General features: G+C 44.3%; 1 pseudogene; it reads left to right on the top strand.

Moving 5' to 3' along the window:
* The first annotated feature begins 361 nt into the window (after positions 1–361).
* The window catches only part of LOC147366423 (small ribosomal subunit protein uS11 pseudogene), a 30,814-nt pseudogene continuing 15,058 nt past the window's right edge, over positions 362–16,117 (top strand).

Raw genomic sequence — 16,117 nt, 5'->3', positions numbered from 1 at the left:
ACAGTCCACCAGATGTTTCATCACACATGCTCTGGACTCAGGGACGCCAGGCACAGTTAAGGCTGGGGGCTACATGCTGCGCAGCGAGGTGCCCTAGAACCTTCTCTACCCATGTTTCTAATGCTGGCAACCAAGCTTATGCACCCTAAACAGCATATTGGAGGAGTTCTCTCTGGGGAAACTAAGCAGCTCAAGAGAAAAGACCTTCAGATACTGACAATCACGTGTGTCAGATGATGACTACACACCAGCTTGCCTGCGTTGGGGTCCCCTGTCTCACGGATCCTGCCCACATAGAGCTATTTCAACCACTTCATTTGAGATTTACTCTTAACTAGGAAGAGCAGGCAAAGATTGCAAGATGCACGGGAAAGTTTCCAATGTTAAAGACAGATCGGTAACAAACAAATGACAAAGACATGAACAGAAAAAAGAACTTGAGGGAATACAGATACTATAAGAAGAGCAGAAAACTCCCCCCTCGCCCAAACCTTTATAAGCAATAACTTTGAAAACACTGAAGAAGCCATAGGCAGAAGTCCTTGAAGCCTTACTGGGAGAGAGATCTTTGTCCTTCCCATTCTTTTTTCCTGGAATGTAGACACAATGGTTGGAGGCACAGCAGCCATCTTTTGACCATGCAGATGAATGTCACCAGCAAGGATGCTGAAACAGAAAGGTGGAAGGAGCCTGGTTTCTGAAGAACCTGTTGAAATTATTCTTGCCTTGGAATGTCTATGCCTGAGCTTATTTAATTTTTAAAAATATATTTATTTAATTAATTTATTTGGCTGCTTTGGTCTTAGTTGCAGCACCTAGGATCTTTGATCTTCCTTGCAGCATGTGGGATCTTTAGTTGTGGCATGTGGGATCTAATTCCTTGACCAGGGATCAAACTTGAGCCCCCTGCATTGGGAGTGTGGAGTCTTAGCCACTGGACCATTGGGGAAATCCTTGAGCTTCTTTTTGTGTGAATTAAATGCCTTATTTATTTAAGTCAAAGTAGAAAGGTTTTTGATTTAAGTGAAAAGGAATATAATCCTAATCCCTTTGACACACATGCTATTTAGAGATATGGAGAAGACACAGTTAAAAGAGTTGAAAGTCCCTAAGACTTGGGGATGGGGAAAGATGGGGTAGGGAGCTGCTGGTTTCCTTTATTGTAAGCTTTTAGAACTATTTTTTATTTTAAAGTTATATACATGTCTAAATTGGAGAAAAACAAAAATTAATTAAAAAAGAAAAGTTGGGGGAGGGAGGAGGGTGTTCTGGGCTAAAGGCATGAACACAAGTGTGGGAAGGAGGCTGCAGGAGGTCAGTGACACGGGAGGGAAGAATAAGGGATGAGAAAAGAAAGGGAAGCTAGTTACAGCCTTAAAAGTCTGGTGCACCGAGCTAGAAAATTCGGATACAAAAGTCTCCTGAATGTTAATGAGTTAAATAGTAGCCCAGTGGCCTGGAAAAGCTAATGCATCTGAGTCATTTCTCTGTAAGGGAACTACCCGTTCTCTTGGAAGAGCTGAGGTACAACCAATCCCCATTTAAGCAGTCAATCTGAAGGGGATGACATTTTGACTATGTTTACCATTTTGAAGGGCACGACCTATTTCTCCTGTTTCAGAGAAGAGATAAGTAGCGAATTTGATGATCATTAAACTTGGACAAGAAGAATGGGAGATCTTGTGATTAAGTCTAAGTGCCAAGGAACAAGTGCATTAGACCTGTTATGGGCCCAGCCCTACTAGCTATGTGACCCTGGGCAGGTTCCTTAACTTCTCTGTGCTTCAGTTTCTCCATCTGTAAAATACTATAATACCTAACTTAGAGAGTTGTCAGGGGATTTGATGAGTTCATAAATGTGAAGTTCTTAGAACAGTGCCCAGAACATATAATAAGTGCTCTTTTAGAGTTTGCTATTATTATGGGGTATTCCTTGAGTGTTAAGTGATAATAATACTTGGAAAAAAAACTATTTAGGATCCAAATTATATGGGAAATAACAATATTTTAATATGTAGAAGAGGAATGAAATATATATTACCTATGTTGGCAAATAGAAGTCATTTGAAAGCAATCTAAGGAGAGTTAATAAGGAACAATTCGGTGAATTATCTGTGAACAATGGCCCAATAACATGCCCCATTGTGTTAATAGAAAACTGCCTTTGGGCAGAAGATTCCCAGAAAGAAAGTGGGGCTGGACTAGGCTATTGAACTTAAGTCATTGATATGATCTAAATACCATAAAAGGCAAAAGCTATGTTTGGACCTGGTAACAAACCCAGGCTGACTAACAGCACACGGTTCATTATTCCATTTCCTTCTGGGCTCTCCCGGGCTGCAGCCAAGGAAGCCTATTTAGACTTCCTTTTTTGTCACAGTTCCAAAAATCACATGTTGCTGAAAGGAGTGCAGCAATCTCGACCTAAAGTTTGGAAAAAAGAGGAATGTGGAAAGCTGATGATAAGCGCCCAGACCAGCTTGATGCTGATTTAATGATATGTGGCTCGTGTTTAGAAGAGAGAGGCTTTGATTATTCTAATTAGCCCAGAACAGTGGAATAAGACACTGCCAGCAGGGCGAATAGATATTGGACACCAGGAATAACCCAACCACAAGAATGAGTGGGCTGGGGGTTGGTGGCCACTGGAGACTGTGATGTTGGGTATATTATGGGTGCACACAACTGCCCCTCAGGCCAGTTCTAGCATAGACATGAGCTCAAAAAGCTGCCCAGGGAAAGGATTGTGGTTGCTAAGTCCCATAAGCGCCTGTCTGTCCTCTGGGTGCAGACTTCATTTACTGTCTCAAACCAAGGACTGCAAAGAAGCATGATGACCTTGTCGGTGATGAAAGTCAAGCTCAGGAGCCTCTCCTTGGGGGTGATAATTCCACCCCACCTTGGTCTTCCTGAATGTGCAATGGAAATGTTTTCCTCTTCATCTGTATTCATTCTGTTTCCTGAGAAAACCATCTTGGCGGCACTGCCACTGCCATTAATACCTGTGATCCACGGACACTAGGAGGAAATAGGAAAAGCTGGTGTAGAGCTGGAAACAAAATTAACTTGACCTGTGAGAAGGGCTTGTCACACTGTCCAGTGCCTGTCGCCATGGGGTCAGGTCAAATGTCTGATCAAATGTCACTTTCTCAGAGCTGTCTTTCCCGTGCTCTTACTGAAGTAGACTCCTGGAGATCATGTGGTTTGTCCACTCATTATGTTTGGTTCCTCAGTCATCATCAGCCTCCCTCACTGAATGCAGGTAAGACCCAGACGTCTAGGTTATGACCAACCTAGACAGCATATTAAAAAGCAGAGACATCACTTTGCCAACAAGGGTCTGTCTAGTCAAAGCTATGGTTTTTCCTGTAGTCATGTATGGATGTGAGAGTTGGACTATAAAGAAAGCTGAGCACCGAAGAATTGATGCTTTTGAACTGTGGTGTTGGAGAAGACTCTTGAGAGGCCCTTGGACTGCAAGGAGATCCAACCAGTCCACTCTAAAGGAGATCAGTCCTGAATGTTCATTGTTAGGACTGATGCTGAAGCTGAAACTCTAATACTTTGGTCACCTGATGTGAAGAACATCAGGGAAAAGACCCTGATGCTGGGAAAGACTGAAGGCAGGAGGAGAAGGGGATGCCAGTGGATGAGATGGTTGGATGGTATCACTGACTCAATGGACATGAGTTTGAGCAAGCTCCGGGAGCTGGTGGTGAACAGGGAGGCCTGGCGTGCTGCAGTCCATGGGATCGCTCCGACCATACCACCCAGTTAGCTATTCCAAATTTAGATCCAATTCCTTCCTTCTTTCTTTCTATGTTTATTCTAAACACAACTAAAGTTTCAAAACAGCAAATAACTAAGTTCTTAATCCTCCTCCAACATCTGTCTATGCTTTTGGAACCTACATATATTTCACTAATGTTTTTTGAAGACGTCCCCACACCCCTGTCCAAAAAGAAATCCCACAAATCATTTTTTCCCTTATTTCCTTCTTTTCTCCTCCTTCCTTTCCTTTTTCCTCCCTCCTTCTCTTCCTTTCCTTTTTGTGTTTTAGAATACTTCAAGGGAAAATAATCCCTTAATGTCTGTGCCAGGAGACAGAGATATGCCTGGATATTTTTATATTCTCTTCTAGACTCTTAAGTCCTGAGTCATTGTGTTTGTTTGCTTGTTTTTTTTTTTTCTTTTTTCCTTCAAGTCAGCACCTATGGGTGAATTTGCTGTCAAAGCTGAATTAGTCTCCATCATTTAAAATGCCAATGCCCTGAGCCAGCTAACTCACTCCCCCTCAAATGTACAACCAACCCAACCCCCGCAAATCTAACCAAAAACCTCTCCAAATAATTCATATCCTCCTTTTGGATAAAAGTCAGACAACCCATTTTCCTAATGGGTCTTGCTCTAAATGCCAAATGGAAATTCAGATACAAGCAACTCTTTCAAAATTCTTTTTCTGTAAATATCCATTGTTCTCCAGCTCTTTATTACATAAAATTCTTCTTATTAGAAAGTTCACCTTGGAAACAGCGTGAAGAAGAGCACTTGGGAGGCCACCGCCTTCCCGCCTCCCTGCTGTTCAGGAAGGATCTGCTGTGGATGGTGGGGATCAGGCTGCAGGAGCTGAGGGTGCTGGTGTGACTCTGAGGAACTGAATTGTTGCTGTTCAGTCATTCAGTCGTGTCTGACTCTTTTGTGACATCATGGACTGCAGCACGCCAGGCTTCCCTGTCCATCACCATCTCCTGGAGTTTGCTCAAACTCATGTCCATTGAATCAGTGATGCCATCCAACCATCACATCCTCTTTTACCCCCTTCTCCTCCTGCCTTCAATCTTTCCCAGCATCAGGGTCTTTTCCATCAGAGTCGGCTCTTCACATCAGATGGCCAAATTGGAGCTTCAGCTTCAGCATCCATCCTTCCAATGAATATTCAGGACTGATTTCCTTTAGGATGGACTGGTTTGATCTCCTGGCTGTCCAAGGGACTCTCAAGAATCTTCTTCAGCACCACAGTTCAAAAGAATCAATTGCTTGTCACTCAGCTTTCTTTATGGTCCAACTCAACTGATGCTGAAACAGAAACTCCGATACTTTGGCCACCTGATGTGAAGAACTGACTCATTGGAAAATACCCTGATGCTGGGAAAGGTTGAAGGTGGGAGGAGAAGGGGATGACAGGGATGAGATGGTTGGATGGCATCACTGACTTGATGGACAAGAGTTTGAGCAAACTCCAGGGGTTGGTGATGGACAGGGAAACCTGGTGTGCTGCAGTCCATGGAGTCACAGAGAGTCAGACATGACTGAACTCTGAATTGAACTGGAAAAACCATAGCTTTGAGGTATTCCCCCAAATCTACCACTAGAATTGGACAAGCCCCACTGGAGCTTGTCTGGTGGTGGGAATCCTTGGAGGCAGAGATGCCAGGATTTCATGTAGGATGAAGATAGCCATAAGCTAATAAAAGGGTGTAAGGCTGGGACATGCCTTCCAGCTGCGTAGTACTGTATACAAGATCGAGATGTTATTTCTTTTACTTATCAAAGAATATGGGAAAGGGCTGCTGCTGCTGACTGTGGGGTGGGATGGGGGAAGCAAGGCCAATCCTTTCAGCTTCTTCTTGGAACCCCCACCCATGAGGAGCCTCCTGAGATAGAATTTGGGTGGAGACCATGGTGGAGTTTGGGTTTGTTGGTACACTGACGAGAGGCTGAGGTGTTTGCGCGAGTCTGCAGAGGGGCCAGGCAGGGTGGGAACATCTCCATCACCGGAGGGGAAAGGTGCTTCCGGGTTTCACCATGGATGCTGGGATTCGTCTCCCTGGTTACCTGATCTGGTCCTGGAAGCTTTCTTATTAACAATCTCTGTAAGGCATGGAGACCGACTTCCCTGGTGGCTCACATGGTAAAGTGTCTGCCTACAATGTGGGAGATCTGGGCTCAATCCCTGGGTTGGGAAGATCTCCTGGAGAAGGAAATGGCAACCCACTCCAGTATTCTTGCCTGGAAAATTCCATGGGCGGAGGAGCCTGGTAGGCTACAGTCCATGGGGTCACAAAGAATCGGACACGACTGAGTGACTTCACCTTCAAGGCTTGAAGAACCCTGGAATCTGTCTAGTATTTTCAGCCATATGCAGCTCAAGTGGGTGGTGAGGCATTCTGTTTCCTTTTGCTGGGACACCAGGAGAGCCCCACTGCTCTGGGCAGGGTCCCACAGCACGTGGCAGAGATGGAGGGGGTGGAGGAAATATCAGGGCTGGGGAGTGAGGCAGAGTAAATAGCAGGCATGGGGAAGGGCTGGAGGACCAGGAGTCTCAGACTGACCAAGGCAGGCCACAACCAGGGCAGCAGTTCTTATAACTGATGTGACCTCGATCTCTCCTCATAGATGGGGAAGCTCTGAGGAATCTAGAGTTTCACCCATGTTCTAACTATTGCCTGTGTCTGGACTTCTCTGGTGGCTCAGGCAGCAAAGAATCCACCTTCCAATGCAGGAGACACAGGAGATGCAGGTTTGACCCGTGGGTTGGGAAGATCCCCTGGAGAAGGGAATGGCAACTCCAGTATTCTTGCCTGGAGAATCCCATGGACAGAAGAGCCTGGAGGGCTACATCCAGGGGGTCGCACAGAGTTGAACACGACTGAGTGACTAGCACCTTCACACTCTATGACTAGATGCATTTTAAAGAAATATTTCTTGATTTTTAGTTTTGGCTGTGCTGGGTCTTCGTTGCTTTCTCTAGTGGCGAGCGGGGGCTGCTCTTGGTTGCGGTGCTCCGGCTTCTCATTGTGGTGGCTTCCCTTGCTGCAGGGCACCAGCCGTAGGGTGTGCAGGGCTTTAGTCATTGCGGGTCACGGGCTCCAGAGCTCAGGCTCAGTAGCTGTGGCTCACGGGTGTAATTGCCCCTCGGCACGTGGGATCTTCCTGGATCAGGGGTTGAACTCACATCCCCTCCATTAGCAGGCATAGTCTTAACCACTGGACCGCCAGGGAAGTCCTAGACACATTTAGTCCAGAGGATGGTCAGCCCCTGCCCCTCACTCTGCAGCACGTGAGTGTGTGTAGGCATTGATTAGATGGGCTTTCCACCAGCTTCCTGTAATATTCACCAAGCTTGGTTCTCTTTGCAGCTTGGCCTTCCCTCCTCCTCACCAACTCATACCACTCTGCCAGGCAATTGCTCCAGCCTGACTGGGCTTTGGGGGCACATCTGCTGGATACAGCACTCTATCACACAGATGTGCTGTTCCAATCCATCCCCTGGATGGTTCTCTTGAACCAAGCAGAGCCATTAGATACCAAAATCAATAAGCATAGAGCTCTTTGGATAAAGCTCAGCAGACTTGACATGTAACTGTGTGTATCTCCAAATAAGATTGGGTAAACCAATCAGCTTACCAAAATGTCTTAGGGTTTCAACTCTGGTCAAATCAGTAAATATTTTTGAGTCAGCTATGGGTCAGACACTGATCTGAGTGCTGTCAGCTTACAAAAAGATCTTTGATTATGTTCTTAGACACTAGTTATTCTTCAGAAAGGTATAGAAATTCTTTATTCTAAAATGCCATTGTTGATATTTTCCTAGTGGAATGTCTTTTTCCCTTGCATTATATACATTTTTGCTGATGCATGGGAAAATTATTTAAGTGTTTTCTCACTTCTGATCACTTCACTGGAAACTTCATTAATCCTAACTTTTTTTTAATTTGAATATTTATTTTTATTTCTTTATTTGGCAGCACCAGGTCTTTGTTGCAGCATTCAGGACCTTTTAGTGTAGCAGGTGGGATCTAGTTCCCAGACCAGGGATCAAACCCGCTTCCCTTCCCCCAGCACTGGGGGCATAGTCTTAGCCACTGGACCACCAGAGAAGACCCCTAATCCTAATTTTTTAATCTGAAATTTTACTCCTCATAGTATAGGATTATGTTGTTTGCAAATAATGATTTGTTCTTGTTATTTATAATATTTATTTCTCTCAGTAAAATTCATAACCATTTTGTAACTCACTGAAGACTTTTTTTTTCAAATAATCAAATGTGCCAAAATTTATTTTACTTTCATCAGAACTAATCTGATACATATGGGTAGGTAGGTAATAGTATGTAATCATGAAATGTGTTCTTTGTGGACAGCTGCAGCGGTTCAACAAAATTAAATTTTATTTCTTGTCAGAGAAGCATATACTCCAGCATGTGAAATACTTTTGGAAGCTATGTTTATATACACAACTTTATCAAAAAAGAGGTTTAATAAAAATTTCACTGAAAATTTGATTAAGTGGTATGGCATATGAATTTTTACATTCTTTGCCTTTCAAACCTCAAATAGACTTTGTAGGAAGTTTAATCGTCCCATTGAGGATTTGTTACATGTATTGGGTTCTTGGGCATTAGGTGACAAGGCTAGATTCTGGAGGGAGGGTGGACTGGGTCCTGGGAAAGTAAAGAGGAGTCTCTGCACTAGGTCCTTCTGGAAGATGGGGGAACTGTGGTCCATAGAATGACACCCACCCAAGATGGAATCCTGGCCTCTCAAACCGATAACAGAAGGGCAGGCAGCTTACTATCATTTAATGTTGATCATGAGTTCCCAGTTGCTGTGGACAGGAGGTCTTGTTGAACACAGACCTTTCCAGGATTCTTTATACATGTGCCCATTGTCTCTTTATTTCTGCCTGGCACTAGACCCACCCTTTATTGCTTGCCCTGTGATTGTGGAGCTGGGCCCTGTGAGCATCTCTGCTTAGCAGCTGGCACGTGGTTAATGCTCTGTTGGTAGAGTGCTAGGCTGACAGTAAAGCAGGACGAATAGCACTTCCTTGTACTTGTATGATTTTTTTCTTTTTTGGTGTGATTCTTTTTTTTTTTTTTTTAAATCATACTGTGGCAGGAAGAAGACACAAGGGGAGGAACGTCTAGTGATGCTCACCTTGCTAGACATTGCATTTCAGAGGCATCCCTGCTGGTGGGTCTAACAGACACCCCAGTGGTTGGCCTCTCAGCTTTCAGGTTCCTGCATCCTGGTGGGGTGTTCCCTGCTTGCCAATCCAGCTGCAGTTCCTTGCCCACAGTGCGGTCTACCAGCACCCCTGTGGAAGGCCCTTCTTCATCCCATGGATGAAGTTCTCTTTATCCCTTCATAGTTTAGAGTTCTATTTATCCCTTTAATCTCCTGTTATAGTTAATAATGCTTTATATTAAAGTTTTTCTGTTAAAATTATTGTGTGGGTTCTGTTTTCTAGTTAGACCCTGATACAAGATGATTGTAGAATAATTGATAGAAATATGAAGTTTGTTCCTCTGTATATTCTACCTCCTTCTTGTTTGAGGCCCAGCATAGAAGGGGTTCTAGGGTCCTGGTCCTGACAGGTGTCAGCCCTCAGACACTTGTTCCCAGTGGGACTTGGTCCCCAGCACCTGATGGTACCAAAACTCACTGAAGATTTCCATACTTAACAAAATCACTGGGGAGAATGCATAAGAATTTAAGATATAACATTAGCACTGCTTGTGGATGAGGGGAGCCTGGAGAAGAACGGCTTGAATTTCCTGCCGATCCAGAGGGATGGGAACTCAGAATTGCAATCAAGTTGATTAAAAGCAAAGAAAGAAATCTGACATTTCCAGTTAATCAGTTTTATGGCAGTTGTATTTTTTTTTTTTTGTAATGTCAAATCTTTGAAACAAATATAACTATAAAATCTGATATGAATTCAGTGATGTTTCTACAAACTTGCATTTTATTATTTATAAAGCATGGAAAAACATTAAAAGTGGTATATATATATATTATATATACACAAACATACACACAAACACACACACACACACACATATATATATCACTTTATTTATTCATCATTTAGTCCATAGACATGATGATTTTCTGCCTGAAGGTAACAACTCCATAGCTCCACTGGGATCAGAGGTGCACAGGTTGGGGCTGTCCTTATATACTATGAGAATGGAAATAATACTGATTGTCACCTGCTTGATAATACACAATACTGAGATTGTAGTATCTTTTAAAAACTCTTAACATAAAATGCAGAAACCTGGCTCTCACTTGCAAAGCCTTCAACTCCTCCCTCTTTCTTTTTGTCCATATTTTGAAAGGATAAACAGTCCTTGTTTATTTGTTTTGTTTTGTTTTGTTTTTTGCACGGAAACACTGTTCCTTAGAGAAGATGCTACTCGGGACAAAATGCACTGGCCCTGCCTGAACAGATAAAGGACCAACCCCACTGCACGAGTGGTTGGCTGCTTGCCCCTGGGACAGGTCTGCGTGCGTGTGTGCGCGTGTGTGTGTCTGTGTCCTCAGTCATGCCTGACTCTTTGCAACCCCATGGACTGTAGCCCACCTGTCTCCACTGTCCATGGGATTTTCCAGGCAAGAATACTGGAGTGGGGTTGCCATTTCCTCCTCCACAGGATCTTCCCAACGCAGGCATCAAACCTGTGTCTCTTCCGTCTCCTGCTTTGCAGGCAGACTCTTTACCACAGAGCCATTCGGGAAGAGGGGGATTCAGGGCAAACAAAAGGGCCTAGAACTTGATCCTCTACCCAGATATCTCTCATCCCTGAATTTCTCTCTGGAACTACTGCTCTCAGGCAAACTTTTCTCCTTCTCTACCTTTCATATTTTAAAAATAATATTATATGCTAATATTGATGAAGATGGGAACTACTGTTTCACTTTTCTGGGAGCCAATCACTATACATGCCTATTTGGTTTCATAGTGTTGGTCTGGCACCATCAAATTAATCCAGAGAATTGAAATATCCATGGGAAATTGGAAATAAAGAAAGCAAATACAACGTGAGCTCTAAAAGCAGTTTGTTTAGCAAAATCAGGAAATAAAGCATATCGCTTTAAGCTTAATGGAATAGAATAAAGTGATAACACTTTGGCTTCTTGACTTTCATTTCCTCTGCTCTGCCCTTTGACCATGAACTTGTGACTTAATGTCTGTGGGCCTGAGAACCCAGGGCCAATGAGAATGTTTGACTTCTGCCAATTTTCAACTTCTTTCCTTCAGTTCCCTCCAGCCCCTGAGGTTCAGTCCTTTGCCTTGTGAGCCTACTGTTTGGCTGAACTGGAGGAGGGACTTCGCTATGGTGTTGGAAAGAATTTCTTGAGCAAATTCACTTTACCGATCCAGGAAATAAGGATTTGGGCCCTCAGATATGTGACTTATGGGGATATTAGGCATCCCAGTGGCTCTTTTGGTGCAGTATGGGTATCTGGAAATTATATGTCAATTCCCACCCTCATTATGGAGCCTGAGGTCTCCTGGCTTCACCACTGGGAGACATGGTGATTAAATAAACAGTCACTAAAGAATGATGAATAGAAGGAAAAACAAGCAACCTCATAAAGTGGGAGAGAAAAGGGAAAATGGAACTTTTACATTTTGCTATCTTTTTTTCTCTTGGACTTTCACCAAACACTGAGCTTCCTTAGTGCCAAAGTTTTCATAATTCTATGTAACGACATGAGAAAAATCACACTATATGACTGTTCGCTAGCTGAACACAGACATCTATATGCACTCTCAGAAGAGGGCGCTGGGATGTTCGTGTCTATTCTTAGATGGAAAAACTGTGACTGCAGAGGGTAGAATTAACAGGAGTCAAGGATGGAAGCTTTCCTCACTCATCTTTTATAATAGTGAGAACACGAACAACCAAAAGCACGAGTTGAAACTGGTGATTAGCTGAGGTTTGGGAAGGGCGTCCACTGGGGGGTTCCATTTGCTTATTATGGTCTCTGCTTTCCAGCCATGGACCCCTGGCAATGGGCACCCTCTGGACCTCTGTCCTTCACTCCATCCTGGGATCCTAGGCATTCATGCCTCCTCTCCACCCTCCTCTCGCTTGCTATTGCTTCTTCATGGTGAACAGGGGATGTCTGCTCAGTTTGATCTGAAACTTTGAACAGGATTAACGGAGGTTGGGTCAGATGAAACACACTCCAAAGAAACCTGCATGTTTGGCAAAAGGGAACAGAAAGTGAGAGATGTCGGTTTTGTTTTCCAAGGAAAACACCATACAGGACTTTCTGGTTGTGGAATAAGAGTTGCAGGGACTGGCTCCAAGCACAAGTTCTTGACCGTGTTTCTGAGCATCCTGGGGTCTTCTACAGACTCAGCCAACACTTGTCCAGGGACCTCCACGGCTTCAGTTTCACCACCTGTGAGAAGCAAGAGCGTGAAGCTCAGGGCTCACGGCAGATGAGGATGAGGCGGCAAGGCATGTGCTTGCGTGACTTGCCTGACACCGCCTGACAACTCCGTTTCCCTTCTGGGTCTCCACACTTCCCACAGAGACCTAAGACTCTGGTGAGTGTGTAATCAGGACAGCCCAAGATGTCCCTGGTTTGAATGTTCAGCATAAATGTTCTGCAAAGCATAGTCGAACTTGTTGGGTTACGAGTTCTAGTGTTAGGTATTTATTATTTATTTGGCTGCACCCGGATCTTAGAGGCAACAGGCCGGATCTTCAGTTGCAACATATGGGCTCTAGTTTCTTGACCATGGGTCGAATCCAGGTCCGCTCCATTGGGAACACAGTCTTAACCACTGGACCACCAGGGAAGTCCCATAAGTTCTACTTTTAGATTTGAGGAACATGGTTATAGGGCTTCCAGCCGGCGGGTAGCGGGGTGGTGGCTATCCCATTGACCCAAGGTGTCCCGTTCCCTTTAGATCCTGAACTTGGCTGTTTGCTTCACCCAGTTGCCTAAGGGCTTCCCAGGTGGCGCTAGTGCTAAAGAACTTGATGCCAATGCGAGAGAGGAGAGACACGGATTCGATTCCTGGGTTGGGAAGATCCCCTGGATGAGGGCATGGCAACCAACTGCAGTATTCTTGCCTGGAGAATCCCCATGGACAGAGGGCCTGGCGGGCTACAGTCCATAGAGTTGCACAGAGTTGGACATGACTGAAGTGACTTCACACACACACACACACACACAGAGCCACCTAAGGTGCTGGGGTTGAGAATGGCTTATTGGGTCAGCTTGCAGGAGGATTCATATTTATAACAGGTAGTCAACTTCTCAGCTGAAAGGCAACCAGATGTTTCGTGTTTTCAACTGTGGGCTACACACATGAGCAGAAATCCAAATGTGTGAAAAATTTTCAAACCCTTTCTTTGTTAGGATGGTGATTTGAGGGGTTCGAAGATTAAATGTGACCTGAACATGACTCACATAGGTGGAGGCTTTGGTTAGATCCTCTTTCTTGATGCCAGTGATCCTGCCTAAGTTTCATGATTAAAATGTGAAAACATCCAAAGGACGCGATGAATTGAAGATTCACTATGAAATTGCTGATGTGAGCCTAGCAGGAATCTCTCAACAGAAGCAGCCTAATGATATGTCTGGATTCCTGTAACTAAGTTCAGGAAGCAAATAGCTCTAGATAGTGAGGGTTAGTTAGATCATGTGTGTTACTTACTAAAAAAAAAAAAACCAAAAAAACATTTTTTTTTTTTTTCGGAGGAGAAGTTGCCCAAATAGTATCTGTCCTGAGGCCGTGGTTTTCTAACTCTTTATCCTTCAGATTTTTTCCCCTTAAATGAAATGTTACTCAGAATAAGCTAGTATTAAAACAGAGCTGCCCTAGTTGAAGCCTGGGTTGGGAGTGGAGTCCTTACTCTTGTTTTTTTCCCTCCTTGAAGCAGTCTGTGAGAACTTCTGAGGAACTGCTAGTCTCTTAAAGAATGGTTGGGAATGTCATCGAAACAAAGGCTTTTTGGAGTCTGCCTGGTACGTGCTAATCTGACTCCTACTGGGTTTGTCAAGCTCAACATTCAGAAAACGAAGATCATGGCATCCGGTCCCATCACTTCATGGGAAATAGATGGGGAAACTGTGGAAACAGTGTCAGACTTTATTTTTTGGGGCTCCAAAATCACTGCAGATGGTGACTGCAGCCATGAAATTAAAAGATGCTTACTCCTTGGAAGAAAAGTTATGACCAACTTAGATAGCATATTAAAAAGCAGAGACATTACTTTGCCAACAAAGGTCCGTCTAGTCAAGGCTATGGTTTTTCCAGTGGTCACGTATGGATGTGAGAGTTGGACTGTGAAGAAGGCTGAGCACCGAAGAATTGATGCTTTTCAACTGTGGTGTTGGAGAAGACTCTTGAGAGTCCCTTGGACTGCAAGGAGATCCAACCAGTCCATTCTGGAGGAGATCAGCCCTGGGATTTCTTTGGAAGGAATGATGCTGAAGCTGAAACTCCAGTACTTTGGCCACCTCATGCGAAGAGTTGACTCATTGGAAAAGACTCTGATGCTGGGAGGGATTGGGGGCAGGAGGAAAAGGGGACGACAGAGGATGAGATGGCTGGATGGCATCACTGACTCGATGGACGTGAGTCTGAGTGAACTGCAGGAGTTGGTGATGGGCAGGGAGGCCTGGCGTGCTGTGATTCATGGGGTCACAAAGAGTCGGACACGACTGATCGACTGAACTGACTGAACTGGGCTTGTCAAGTAGCCTTTGAGTCTACTCAAAAGATGGTCCCTGGAATCCTCCAGCCTCTAATAAATTCAAAGAAATACTACCCTTGGCCATAAAATAACACTGTGCCATTTTTAACTGAGGAAAGAATCTCACTCAGCCTGCGTAGGTGTTAAGAGCAAACCACCTCTCTAAGCCAACACATGTAGGAAAACAAAGTTGTATCCGAATTGACTTTCCTGTTTCAAAAGGTGGTAGAAGGCAGGCTGGTGCCTCTGAGATGCAACGTGCAGGCAAATGAAGCAGCTGAACCTCGTGTCCCGAGTTGTTCACTGCTGTGTGAGCTCGAGGGGTGGAGAGTGCATATTTTCCTCTCTTCGTCAAAGGCCTGGGCCGGGCCAGATGACGCTTGGAAGCCGGCCTCAGAAGGCTCTGTTTGGGAGGCTGGTTTGCATCATATGATGAAAGCTGTGGGGATGATCATGGGCCAGTTGTTTGCTGTGCCAAGCTGGGTCTCCATAGCTTCAAATTCATTCCAATATAATCGAAAACATGTGCTCCAATATGCATTTTCTTAAGATTCAAAATTTCCTTGTGGTGTGTTTTCCATACTATTTTGATTTAAAAGCAGAAAATTTAAAAGCAGAAAATGAGTTTTCGCTGTGGCTGAAAACTTGTGTGTCCATATATAAGTGTTTTAAAACAAACCTTTTAAGAATAAAAATCTTGAAGAATGAAGAAGAGAACCAAAGACAGATCATAGTTCTGAGAATTGAGGCAGGTGAAGCGCCCAGAGGAAAAGGCTAAAAGTAGTACCTCTCAATGCAAAATGATGAGTTTTGTCTTTACAGTTTATAATTTGGTATGCCCTCACTCCCCTAAAAATGTGTTCTTACATTTAGACATTATGTCTGTGACATCTGCAAAGAGAAGAAAAGAGCACCAGCCTCTGCTCAGCCTGTACAGGCTTCCACTTGTGGCAGAGGTCACTGTCTCCAATGCCTCTAGGGACCAACCAGGTCAGTTAGTGAGCAGAACCAGCCTGTGGTCACCTGGACATGGGTGCTTATTTTTTAATTGATTGATTAATTAATTTTTAATTAGAGGATAATTGATTTACAATATTATAATGGTTTCTGCCATATATCAACATGAATCAGCCAAAGGCATACCTATGTCCCCTCCCTCTTGAACCTCCCTCCCACCTCCCACCCCATCCCACCCCTCTAGGTCATCACAGAGCACTGAGCTGAGCTTCATGTATGTTATAGTGGGCTCCCACTAGCTATCCATTTTATGCATGGTAGTGTATATGCGCCAATCCTAATTTCCCAATTCGTCCCACTCTCCCCTTCCCCACCCTTTCTCTTTTTAAAAACATTTTAAAAATTTTGGCCGAGCTGCATGGCTTTCAGAATCTTATTTCCTGAAGCAGTGATCAAACTCTCAACCTCCGTGAGAGCATGGAGGACCTAACCACTGGACCACGGGGAAGCCCCCCATTTCTTCTTCACCAGCCTCCTGACCTCACTAAACTCCCCTTTCTGTCTCACGTTGGATCTGAACCAGTTACTCATTTAGACTTGGCTCCACTCACAGATGAACCTCTCTCATGATCACCAGCCAGCTTCAA

This window comes from Bos grunniens, chromosome 9 (genome assembly GCF_055505025.1).
Source record: "Bos grunniens cultivar Pamir isolate PY7600 chromosome 9, Bosgru_T2T1.0, whole genome shotgun sequence".
In the NCBI taxonomy this organism is placed as follows: domain Eukaryota; kingdom Metazoa; phylum Chordata; class Mammalia; order Artiodactyla; family Bovidae; genus Bos; species Bos grunniens.
This window is presented reverse-complemented; position numbering and strand designations above follow the sequence as displayed.